Source organism: Arvicanthis niloticus, chromosome 22, assembly GCF_011762505.2.
Source record: "Arvicanthis niloticus isolate mArvNil1 chromosome 22, mArvNil1.pat.X, whole genome shotgun sequence".
Lineage (NCBI taxonomy): Eukaryota > Metazoa > Chordata > Mammalia > Rodentia > Muridae > Arvicanthis > Arvicanthis niloticus.
In genome coordinates, this window is record NC_133429.1 from 7001382 (window position 1) to 7012565 (window position 11184).

The following is an 11184-nucleotide window of genomic DNA, read 5'->3' on the forward strand; positions in this document are numbered from 1 at the left end:
CCCTCCTATAAATGCTGAGCACAGTGACATGCTTCTGCAACACCAGTGCTGGGCCAATCAGAGACCAGTAGATACCTGAAGCTCATTGGCCAGCCAACCTAGCCAATCAGTGAACTCCATCTTCAGGGAGCGCTACTGGAGGTGGGAGTGGGGGTAAATTGGGTATGGTGGCACACACCTTTAATCTCAGCAGTTTGGAGGCAGAAGCAGGCAGATCTCTGTGTTCAAGGCCAGCCACATCTACACAGAGTTCCAGGACAGCCTTGGATACATAGAGAGACTCTGTCTCAAGAAAAGAAGTGAGAAGGGATGGAAATAATAAAGACATCAGTTTGACACCTACTCGCAGGTGTCAGGCATGAGCAATCAGTCTGTCTGACTGACAGCTGTCAGACCCTCACCCATATCTAGCCAAAGCTGCATCTTTGGGTGACTAATTGTGTTTAGCAGAAGACTAGATTGTACTGGATCCCCAAGTAGGGCTATTCCTGAAGGCCCATCCCAGAGCAGTGTAGGACCGTGATAGGATGGCTGGTTTTGGTCAAAACACTGGCTGGAAAGCCCAGAGACCAAACAGGCCTGTAAGGGATGGGCATCTGTTCCGCCGTGCTCCCAGAATCCAGGTTCCTAACACGTGGCGTGAAACTCCATTAACCTGCACTGTCAGTCACAGGTAGAGGGCGTGACTAACAGGCTTCAGCCTTGAGAGATTTACATATTAATGAGTTATCTAAAGGCCAGGGGGCGTGGCTAATTAAGTTATTCCCTCCCCCCTTCTCCCTCAGCTCTCCCCTAGCTTAAAGGGGGGCGCCCACATCCAGACCCATCCACCACGCCATGAACAATAAAAGCTTTAGGTCTCTTGGACTCCATGTGTCTTCTGGGCCTGCCGCCAAGCTTCCAGCCTTTGGAACCTTAGAACTTCTCGTGTATGTGGGAACGGAACCCTGCCGCTGGTTCCCGCGTGGTTTTTCCTACAGAGCAGCATCCTTACATTGTCATTTTCTCATTATTAGAACTAAATACCTGACCAAGACAACTCAAGGAATGGAAGGTTTATTTTGGCTTACCGTTTGGGGATACAAGTCCATCATGGCTGAGCAGGTACAGTATCAGGAGCACAAAGTGGCTAGTCACATTGTATTCACAGTCAAAAGCAGAGAGCAGTGTGTTGGCATTCAACCATTTCTTTTCATTCAGTCCAGGACTGGAACTCAGGAACTGCACGAATTTAGGGTGAGTCTTCCCACCTCAGTAGGCTCAATCTAGAAACTCTCCACGGACGTGCCCCAAGATTGTCTCGAAGATCCCGTCAAGTTGACAGCCAATAACAACCATCTCACCTTCAGCCTGCCATGTGGGTGGGGCTCCTGGCAGTTGTCAATCAAAGCAGCTACTTCATCAGCCTGTTTCTCGGCAGTTTCTCAAGCTGTTTGGAAAATTTCACCGTTGCTCAGAAAGACTCTGATCCAGCTGCCAGTGGAAAGGGCTGAAGAATGTTGATGATATCCCCAGGATGGCAGCAATCTAAAGCCTCTTTTTCCCCCCTCACAAGAACCATCACAATTGTTGTGGCCAATGCTCCAAACCATGACTGTTTCTGGCGACTTTGCTTTGGCTGTGGCAGCTTTCGTTGACCCTTACCAACCCCTTTTATACTGAGCCAGGCACACCTGGCTGTTGCCAGGTAACTGTGGGGTGGAGCCTAGACAAAATGCCAACACATATTCTGTATGTAATATGTGATATATACATATGTGATATACATGAAGAACAAGACAACTCACTGGGCTTTGAGCTAGAAACACCAAGATAGCTAAAGATATCTGTAGAATGGCTGGGAGCCAAGCCTATGAGGAAAGACCAAACCATGAAGAACAGAGGAGACTTGACCCACTGAGTGGCTGAAGAACGGCTGAGGGCTGTAATTACAGAAGACAGGTGGCCAACACTGGGAGAGCTCCCGGGTCTGGCCACAGGAGGAGTTTCAAAAAGTCACCAAGAGTTCCTAGCTCTGACAGCTGGGGACGCATAAGGGCTGAGGCATGAGTTTTGAGTGCTAGCTTGTGGGTACATGAACCCTAGAGTTATAACACAAAGATCAGAATGTCCCAACCCCCGCCCCCATGCTTGGAGTTAATGTTATTTAAAAAAATCTGTCCTGTGCCTGTCTGTGACTTTCCATTCAAATAGAGGAAAAAGGCTCTCAGCCAATAATGCCATGAGGGCTTCCTCTCTACAGTCTCTTACTAATGGAACTGTCCTCCTATAGTCCCCTGGAGGCTATTCCTCCTCCAGCTGATACCTGAATCCATTGTTTATAATAGTCTTTGCTAGTCACTCTATGCTGTGGTCACTGTGGGGGTTCAAGTAAGAACAGAACTAATAGGTTCCATGTATTTGAATGCCTAGTCACCAGGGAGTGGAATTCTCTCAAAGGAGTAGAAGGATTAGGAGGTGTGACCTGGTTTGAGGAAGTGTGTCACTTGGGGCTTTGCGGTATCAAAAGCCCCCCCCCCTTTTCTCTGTCTCTCTCTCTCTTGTTCTCTCTCACTCTCTCCTCTCACATTCACTTTCTTGCTCTCACTCTCATGCTGTCTTGCTCTCTCTTGCTCACTCTCACTCACACTCTCTAGCTCTCTCTCACTCTCTTGTTCTCTCTCATGCACACTTGCTCTCTAACTCTCTCGTTCTGTTGCTCTCTTGCTCTCTTTAATTTCTCTCTCATTCTCTCTCGCTTGCTCTCTCACACTCTCTCGTTTCTCATGTTTGTTCACTCTCTCTCACTCTCTCGCTCTCTCTGGCTTGATGCCTCTGGCCAGTGGATCATTAACAGTCTAATATGGAATTGGCTACTACTCTGCTTGTTCCCCCTTCTCTTTTTTCTAATCCTACTAATCCCACCTTGCCTTATAGACTTCTTGTCTCAATTTCTTCAAAAACAGATCCAAAAGATTTCTAACCAGACATTTAATCAGTTGTTATTTCAGGATTTCCAGCCCTTAGCTCTGATGTCAGAGACCTGTGACATTTGATTATACCGGCAAAGGTCAAACTTGCCCCAAGGAACTCAATGCCCCCCAATCAGCAGGAAGTAGTCTACTGATAACATCACCTCCCTTTATGACCCCTGATTTTGTCAATAGTAAACAAAAAAGAGGGAAATGTTGGCTATTCACCCTAACCCAAGCAGCAGGCTTTCTAGCCATGGACTCCCTTTGTAAACTTTAGAAACTGTATACTTGATCAACTTTGTAAACACTCAAGGCAGGAAAGTGGCCAGGCCCCTGCCTGAGGACCTCCAGCAGCCAGGGCCCATCTCCCAGATTTCCCTAAAGGCCCTAATGGTAACTGTCATTCCCAGCCCTGTGGCAGGAGAATGTCAAGGCCTCTCCCCACAGGAAAAAAAAATATCACTTATCCCTGAGTAAGAAAACCCACCAATCCCTGAGCTCCCCCAAGCTCAGGTTTTGATATCCCACCAGTCCTCAACGAGGAAAGCTCTGCCCTGGAAAGCGCCAGCCCCTAAGAAATTCTATATAATCCCCACCCCCACCCCTGCTTGCTGTTCAGTTCCCTGCTATCTTCTCCAGGGAACAGAGGAGACCAACCTATATTCGTTTCTCTACACCCTGGATTCTTCCCTCCCAGTAAATCTCTCTTATGATATTTACTGCCTGATGTGACTCTCTCATCAGAAGAAGCCATGAATCAATCAAGCAAAGAAGGGTTGATGGTAAGAAGTGAAGCAGGCCGGCCGAGGCTCCTGAGCTCCTGAGCTCCTGAGCTCAGCTGGGGAGACGTTTCTCTGTGAGCTGCAGTGCAGAAGAGGGGCGCTAAGAGGAGCTGTTACAATGTAGCACCCCAGTTCACCCAGGACACCCAGGATCTCCTCCCTAAGGGCTACTATGCTTCTGCTGAGGAAGCTTCCTCTTAGAGCTATGTGGTTACTGGGCTCAAGAGACCCTTCCTTTGGGATGCTGTCCCACCTCAGAGCTGTGTGGTTCCTGGGCTTCCAAGTCCCAGGATAACTAACCATCCAAACAGGAACACCAACAACTAAGACCTTGTCCCTCTGTGAAGTTTCCCTCTTTGATAAAACTTGCTGGGGCTCTTCAGAGCCCCTTTCTCAGCTGGACTTCAACCTCATTGCTATGGTTTGAATGTGCCCACCTCCAAAATTAGGCTTTAGGAGCTAGGGTGCCAAGGTGATATAATCATAAGGTTTGTGCCCTCACAGATGGAATTGGTGTCGTTATGACAGACTAAATTCAACCCCTCCTTGCCCCTTTGCCCTTCCCACCTCTTGTCAAGCATCCTCCCTGAGGAAGGTGCCATCTTGGAATCAGAATCATAAAACCTACCAGCACATTGATTTTAGACTTTGAAGTCTCTAGAACAGTAAGCTAAGCAGTTGTTGTTGTTGTTGTTGTTGTTGTTGTTGTTGTTGTTAATCCATTTTGAGGCACTGGTGATGGGCACCACCTCAATGAACAAACATATAATGGAGAGGTAGAAAATATAGACAATTGGAGTGTAGGGTTGGCAGGCTGGCGTGGAGCTTGTATACACACAGACTCAGCCCCTGAATGTGCTTCCTGTCCGTGGGTTCTCTCTAGCTCTGGGCAACAATGGAGGCCTGAGATAAGAAAAGTTTCACTTTCTGGGGTAGACCTCCTCAAAGGACCACCGTGGTCCACGATGCTACCAGAGGTCATGTTGGTGTCTGTGGTCCATGCTGTTGCTCCAGGATACAAAGCCCAATATCCACGTGAACGTCTGTGATTTGTACAGACTGATGCTTTGGTGATGCCCTTCGGCTATGATGCTAGGAAGGGGTAGATAAAAAATGTTGATGTCAGTGGCATGTGATGCCCGTGGTCCATGCAGCTGCTGAGGGCCTTGAGTGGTCCTGACATGGCCAGGAGCCTATCAATGTCTGTGGCCACAGAAGGCCATGTGGGTGTCCATGGGCTGGGCTATCTGAAGCCATATTAATGTTTGTGAACCCTGAAGCATTCACACCCCCACACCCCAACCGTGCACAGCTCTCCATGGTTGACGGCTTCTGGCAGAGATGCAGGAGGAGAAAGACTCATCATGTGGGGCTGGCCATTAAGAGTTTGACCATGCTCTACTGAGTGTATGGACAACACAAAATGGGTTTTTTCTTTCCTTCCTTCCTTCCTTTTTTCCTTCTTTCCTTTTTTTCAGGGTTGGGAAGATCACGAGGAAGGGGTGTGTGTGTGTGTGTGTGTGTGTGTGTGTGAGAGAGAGAGAGAGAGAGAGAGAGAGAGAGAGAGAGAGAGAGAGAAATGACCTATTCTGTAGTAGTCTATTCTGTAGTAGTCTGTTGCAGTACTGTTCAGTCTAAGGTATAGCAACACAGGACAGACTAATAACCTTGTTTCACAAAATCTACAAGCTCTAAACACAAACAATTTCAAATGCCCTCTTCCCTCCACTCATATTAAGAGGTTCAATTAAACACCAACATGTTTTCCAACAGCTCAGGGCTGAATCCCTAGGACGACCTAGCATCTCTTATCGGGTCTGCCATAGAAAGATGGTGGCTGCAAGATATTTCAGGTTCTCTCCCTTAAGGTGTTCTAGTATGCGATCTGTACCAGTCCCAAAGTTCCTTCAACTCTAGGGATTCTCAAAGGCCTGGTTCGTCAAAGTTGAGAGAATTGGTGAGTGGTATATCCATTCCCACAAGGAAGAAGAGAAACCCACACCTGGCTCTGACCCTTTTCCTTAACAGAACTCCTCACTCTGCCTTTCCCCGTCAGCCTCCTGGCTTCCTGTATATGTCCTCCTCAGACAATAAGAATTAAAAAAAAAAAAAAAGTGTACAATTTCTTAGCATATACTAGACAGGTGTTCTCAATCTTTGGGTACTGAGCTAAAATACCAAAAGTCAAATTTAATATCCTGTCACCCAAGAAATGACTAATTCAGAATGCCAAGGGGCCTCCTGGGAGGACACCTGGAGTCAGTCCCCGTTATCCTTCACTGCACTTTTCTCGTGTCCTCAGGAAAAGGATCAAGTGTCTTTTGGGGGCCTCAATAGAGACTGAATTTCCAAAGACCAAACACTATCCCATGCCTTATCCTTCCTGTTCCACAAAAAGAAAAAGGGAAACAGGTCCATGACACAGAACACAGCCAACACTACAAATGTCTGGAACCATAGTTGACTTTAAAATCATGGACTACAAATTCCTACGGAAAGTAGCTTAAGATCCGTCTAGAATTATGGCAATAGTATTGTGATGATCATGATTAAAGATGTGGAGTGTGTTAACCCAGACTTTGAAACTTTTATTATTCTTTATCATTTTGTGTGTATGTGCTACAGGAGATCACACGTGCCCCGTGACCATGTGGAGGTCAGAGGTCAGCTTTGTGGAGTCTGTTCTCTCCTGCTATCTTTATGTGGGCTGCAGGAGTCAAACTCAGGCTTGCATTACAGAAGCTTAGCTCACTAAGGCACGAGCTGGCTCTCATCCCGCATTTTACCACAGTGACTGACTGAACTCCTGAGATCACCTTTACAAGAGGAGATTTGGTTTGATGCATGAATTCAGAGGTTTCAGTTGATGGTCACCCGACCTAAGATGGAACAGAAGAACATCACAGTGGATGGTAGGGCATGAAGAAGGTTGCTTGTATTATAGCAGCCCAGAAGCAGAAAAAGAATGAGACCAAGGAAAACATATACCATGCTGGGCATGCTACTAGTGACATATGTTTCTCAAATATCCTCCACCCCCTATTTCTAAAGCTTCCCATGCAATCGCGTCATACAAGCAATGCTATACAATCACGGTCCCAGCAATGGGTTAACCCACTGATGAGTGTGTGTGTGTGTGTGTGTGTTTATATGTGTGTGCAGATGCTTTTATGTGTCTGTTTGTATATATACATGATCATGATTGTGTGTGTGTGCATGTGAGGTGCATGCACATGTGTGTGTATGTGTGTATGTGCATTGTGTATACATGTATATGCAGATGCTTTTATGTGTTTGTGTGTTTGGTTATGAGTGTTTGTGTGCATGTGTGTATGTGTGTGCAGATGCTTTTATGTGCTTGTGTGTAAACACGTGTATGGTTATAGTGTTCATATGCATGTGTGTGTGTGTGTGTGTGTGTGTGTGTGTGTGTGTGTGTGTAGAAAGCAGAGAACAACCCCGGCTGACATTCTTTAGGTGCTATTCATCTTGGTTTTTCGATGCAGTTTCTTTCATTGTCATGAAGCTGGCCACGTAGATTAGGCTGTGTGTCCAGCAGCCCCAGGGACCCACCTGTCTCTACGTATGACCATGTACCACCATACCCAGCTTACTTTTGTTAACACAGCTTCTGGGGGAATGAATTGCAGGCCCCCATACTTGCAAGGCAGGTACTTTAATGACTTTTCCTGTCAGCCTGGCCCCCTTCTTGCCTTTTCTCACCTTTAATGTGCTACTCTGGTTTCTGGATCCAACCAAAGAACTCCACCATTTCATCAAAACCATGAGGACAGCCTGAGCCAATGCTGACCACTCCCTGCATCTTGTGAGATGCCTGAGCAGAAGGCTGCACTCTGGGTACCCAGCTGCTCTGAACTCCAGTGTGTCTTTAACCTAGCAGACTTGGTAGTCACTCAGGATATAGCAAGAGACAGCTGATTCATGATAGCTTGAAGTGCTGTGTGCCAGTTATCTTGACTGACAGCTCGGCAGGAGTTTAGAATCACCTAGGAGATGAGCCTCTGAGTGCGTCTGTGAAGATGACTCCAGAGAGGTTAATCTGAGGAAAGGAGACATGAAAGTGGGTGACACCATCCCACACACTGGGGTCCCAGATGGAAGGAAGGAAGAAAAAGAAAAGGTAAGCAGTACACCAGCACCACTCTTGCCTCCTCCCTCCCTCGCTGCCCCACCCCTGCTAACTTACTGGAGGCACCATGTGACCAGCCATCTCACCTTTCTGCCACCAAAGTGCCTTCCCAATCTTGACCAACTGCACCTCAAGCTCAGAGCCAAGCAGACCATTTCTTCCTTAAACTGATTTTGTAGAGTATTTAGTCAGAGCAACAAGAAAAATAAGACCTACAGACTCTGGAATTAGTGTCTGGTACAAACCTCAATCCTATCATTACTGGGTGATTGCAGATAAATATTTACAAGTCCTGAGCCTCAGTTTCTCCACCTGGAAAATGGAGACATAATTATGCCAACTTCACCAATAAGAAAGTAATCAACTGAAACATACATGTCAGCTACCCACCCCAAAGTGGGTCATAAAGGTCACTGGGGAGTCATAAAGGACACAGGCAAATATTAGTTATTTTTCTGTAACCCCTGATGGCTTCTGAATAAACGAGCCCATCTGTCTCTGAATTCTTAATGTATTCGCTGCAGTTTTGTGAAGAAGGAAATTTTCTTAGGACTGACTGGAGTTGTCACTGTCCAAGCTCATCTGTCTGTGTGGAGGACTTGACACATCTTGTCATGTTTGATCCTTGCTGTTCTATTGATGTAAGGAGTGGGCTGGGGAATACCAAGGATGTCCAAGCTAAAGTTTTAATGCGTGTGCTTTGTCTAACAGATCAAGGGGGCTAGCTTGCAATAAATCTATTTGCAGAAAAGAAATAAGCCAGCTTAAGGGAAAGAGACTCTCAACTGGCATGAGGAATTATAGATGACCGTCAGTCTTAGGCTCTCCTCTCACTGAGGGTGAGACAGCTTACCTCCCCTGAGGCCAAATGGTCCTGTGAGTGTTTTGACAAAGGGAATAAGGAAAGAGCCACAGGGTACCAGTTCTGGGTCTAGATTTGTATCTACTCCTTCGGTGTTACTGATGAAAAACCAAACAAAATTCTTGCCTTAGAAGGGAACAAGAGATAGTTTATTCTGAAGACATTTTGAGTGACGATGGCCCAGGAAGAGAGGTTTAGGTCACCCCAAATTCCATGTTCCAACTTGGAAGCAGTTTATGGGGTTTCATAGTTTTACAGAGCAGAGAGCCAGGGCAGGATGGGGGAGTGTCTCCTGTGGGCCGCAGATGCTATCTGACGACATTCTTAGCTTTGGTGTTGGTGGGAGCTGGTGGTCAGAAGGCTTTTAACTATTAGTCACAGGATGTAAGGTCTGACCTGGGGGGTGGGGGAGGATGGCTACTTGATGATTCAGGTGGGGGGCTAAAGCCAGATAAGGGTCTCAGCCTCCAGACCTGCAACATTCCAACCCCTATACATCACTGTGGTTCTAACCAGACAACTGGGGTTTGCAGGAACACCCTCCTTTCAGGAAATTTGGCTCACAGTTTCCCAGATGCTCCAGATCTGACTCTAGCTGTCAGGTGAATGCCACCCACTGACTCTAGTCTGTGCCATGCACAGCTACTGAGTTGTTAGCAGACATCCTCCTGCCTCTTAAGTCTAGATTCTAACATGAAAACCTGTGAGGTATATCAGAATGCTGCCTTAAGCCATTTAGCTTTGGGACAGCTTAACCTGCGTCCTGAGACATATCATGGACATCTGCAGCCCACACACCCCAAATCACTGATGGACAGACTCAGGAAGAAACTATTATACCTTTATTTTCAATAACCTATAACCAAAATATGGCCTTCATTTTTCCATTTAGCATGTAGACAGCAATAGTGGTTTCCTCAGCACCCAAGACTCTGACAATGAGAACAGATTCATGGGCTCACCCAGACTTCCCTGTTGGGAGCCGACTTTAGCAGAAAGCGGCTAGATCAACTTTGCAGCCATCTGGAACCATATACCCTGACGAAAGATTTGGTTTTCAATAGCCTACAACAGCTAAAGCACACTCTGATATCCCACATATTTTGTGTTGCTGTTTACTGGCCCCAGCTACAAGGTGCACGTGGTGGCCACGCCTGCAAGGTATTGCAGTTCACGTGCTGTCCACGTGCTATCTACGCCATACATGCCTGTAAGGCACACGTGCTATCCACGTCTGCAAGGCATTGCGGTGCACGTGCTGTCCACGCTATAGACGCCTGTAAGGCTTACGTCATATCAACACCTGCAAGGCACGTGGCAAAAGCCTATAAATAGCTCCGAATTCCCTTCAATAAACGAGACTTGATCAGAATCTCTGTCTTGTCTCTATTCTTCGCGTCTCTTCCCCTTTATCCCCACTCTCTCTCTCGCTAGACCCTGACCCTCGGACCGGAACGGGCAGTACGGGCTGCAACAGTTTGGCGCCCAACATCGGGCTCCAGTAAGCGCAACAGTTTGGTGCCCAAGCGTGGGGGGTTCGCGACACTTCCCAAAGGTAGATGGTACGTGCATGAGCACACAGGCACACACACACACACATTACACATATAGACACACACACCTGACACCTGAATACACGCATAGCTTAGAGACACAGGAAAAACAGTAAAACCTTCAAAGAAGAGTGAAGGGACCACAGAGTTGCAGAATGGTTCTGAGTTTGGGTTGCTGTCTCCCCCTAATGGTGCCTGACATTCGGGGCCCAGGGACTGCCCTGAAAATAACCCGAAGAGCGATTGAAATAACTGAAAATTTTGCTACGGTCAAGGTGTGCTGCTTGGCAAAAGTCTGTGTTAGACACTTAATCCCCAGTCAACAGAGTTGGGAGGTGGGGCCAAAAGGGGAGATCAGGCCTCATGAACAACAGGGTTCTTGCTGTAAGTTCTACCTCACCATCTTATTCTCTACCCGCCTGCCAGAGAATATCAGAGAACAGAGGTTCTCTCCAGGTGCTGGAACCTTGATCTTGAGTTTCCCAGCCTCCAGAACTAAAGGCAAAAAAGTTTTTTTCTTTATAAATTATCCAGCCTGTGGTATTTATTCTGTTACAGCAACACAAGACAGGCCGAGGTAGCCTGAGAGACCACCCTTGGCCTGACACCACAGCTCAGGCAACTCACAGGAGCCAGAGGGAAGAGCAGACTGGTTAGCAATGCCGTGAGCACAGTCTTGAATTTTCATGTGGAGAGTGTTGATGATAACTCAAGAAGAGAAAGTCTTTGGCTCAGTTGCAATAGCTTGGAAAACACGGCTGTATGTATAATAGGCATGAGGACTGCCCGACTGCAGGGAACTAAAGAGGCTCAGTTACTTAACCAAAAACCATCGAGAGCAGAGAGGACAGAAGCAGGATTCGAACCTGGGTCTGTCTGTCCG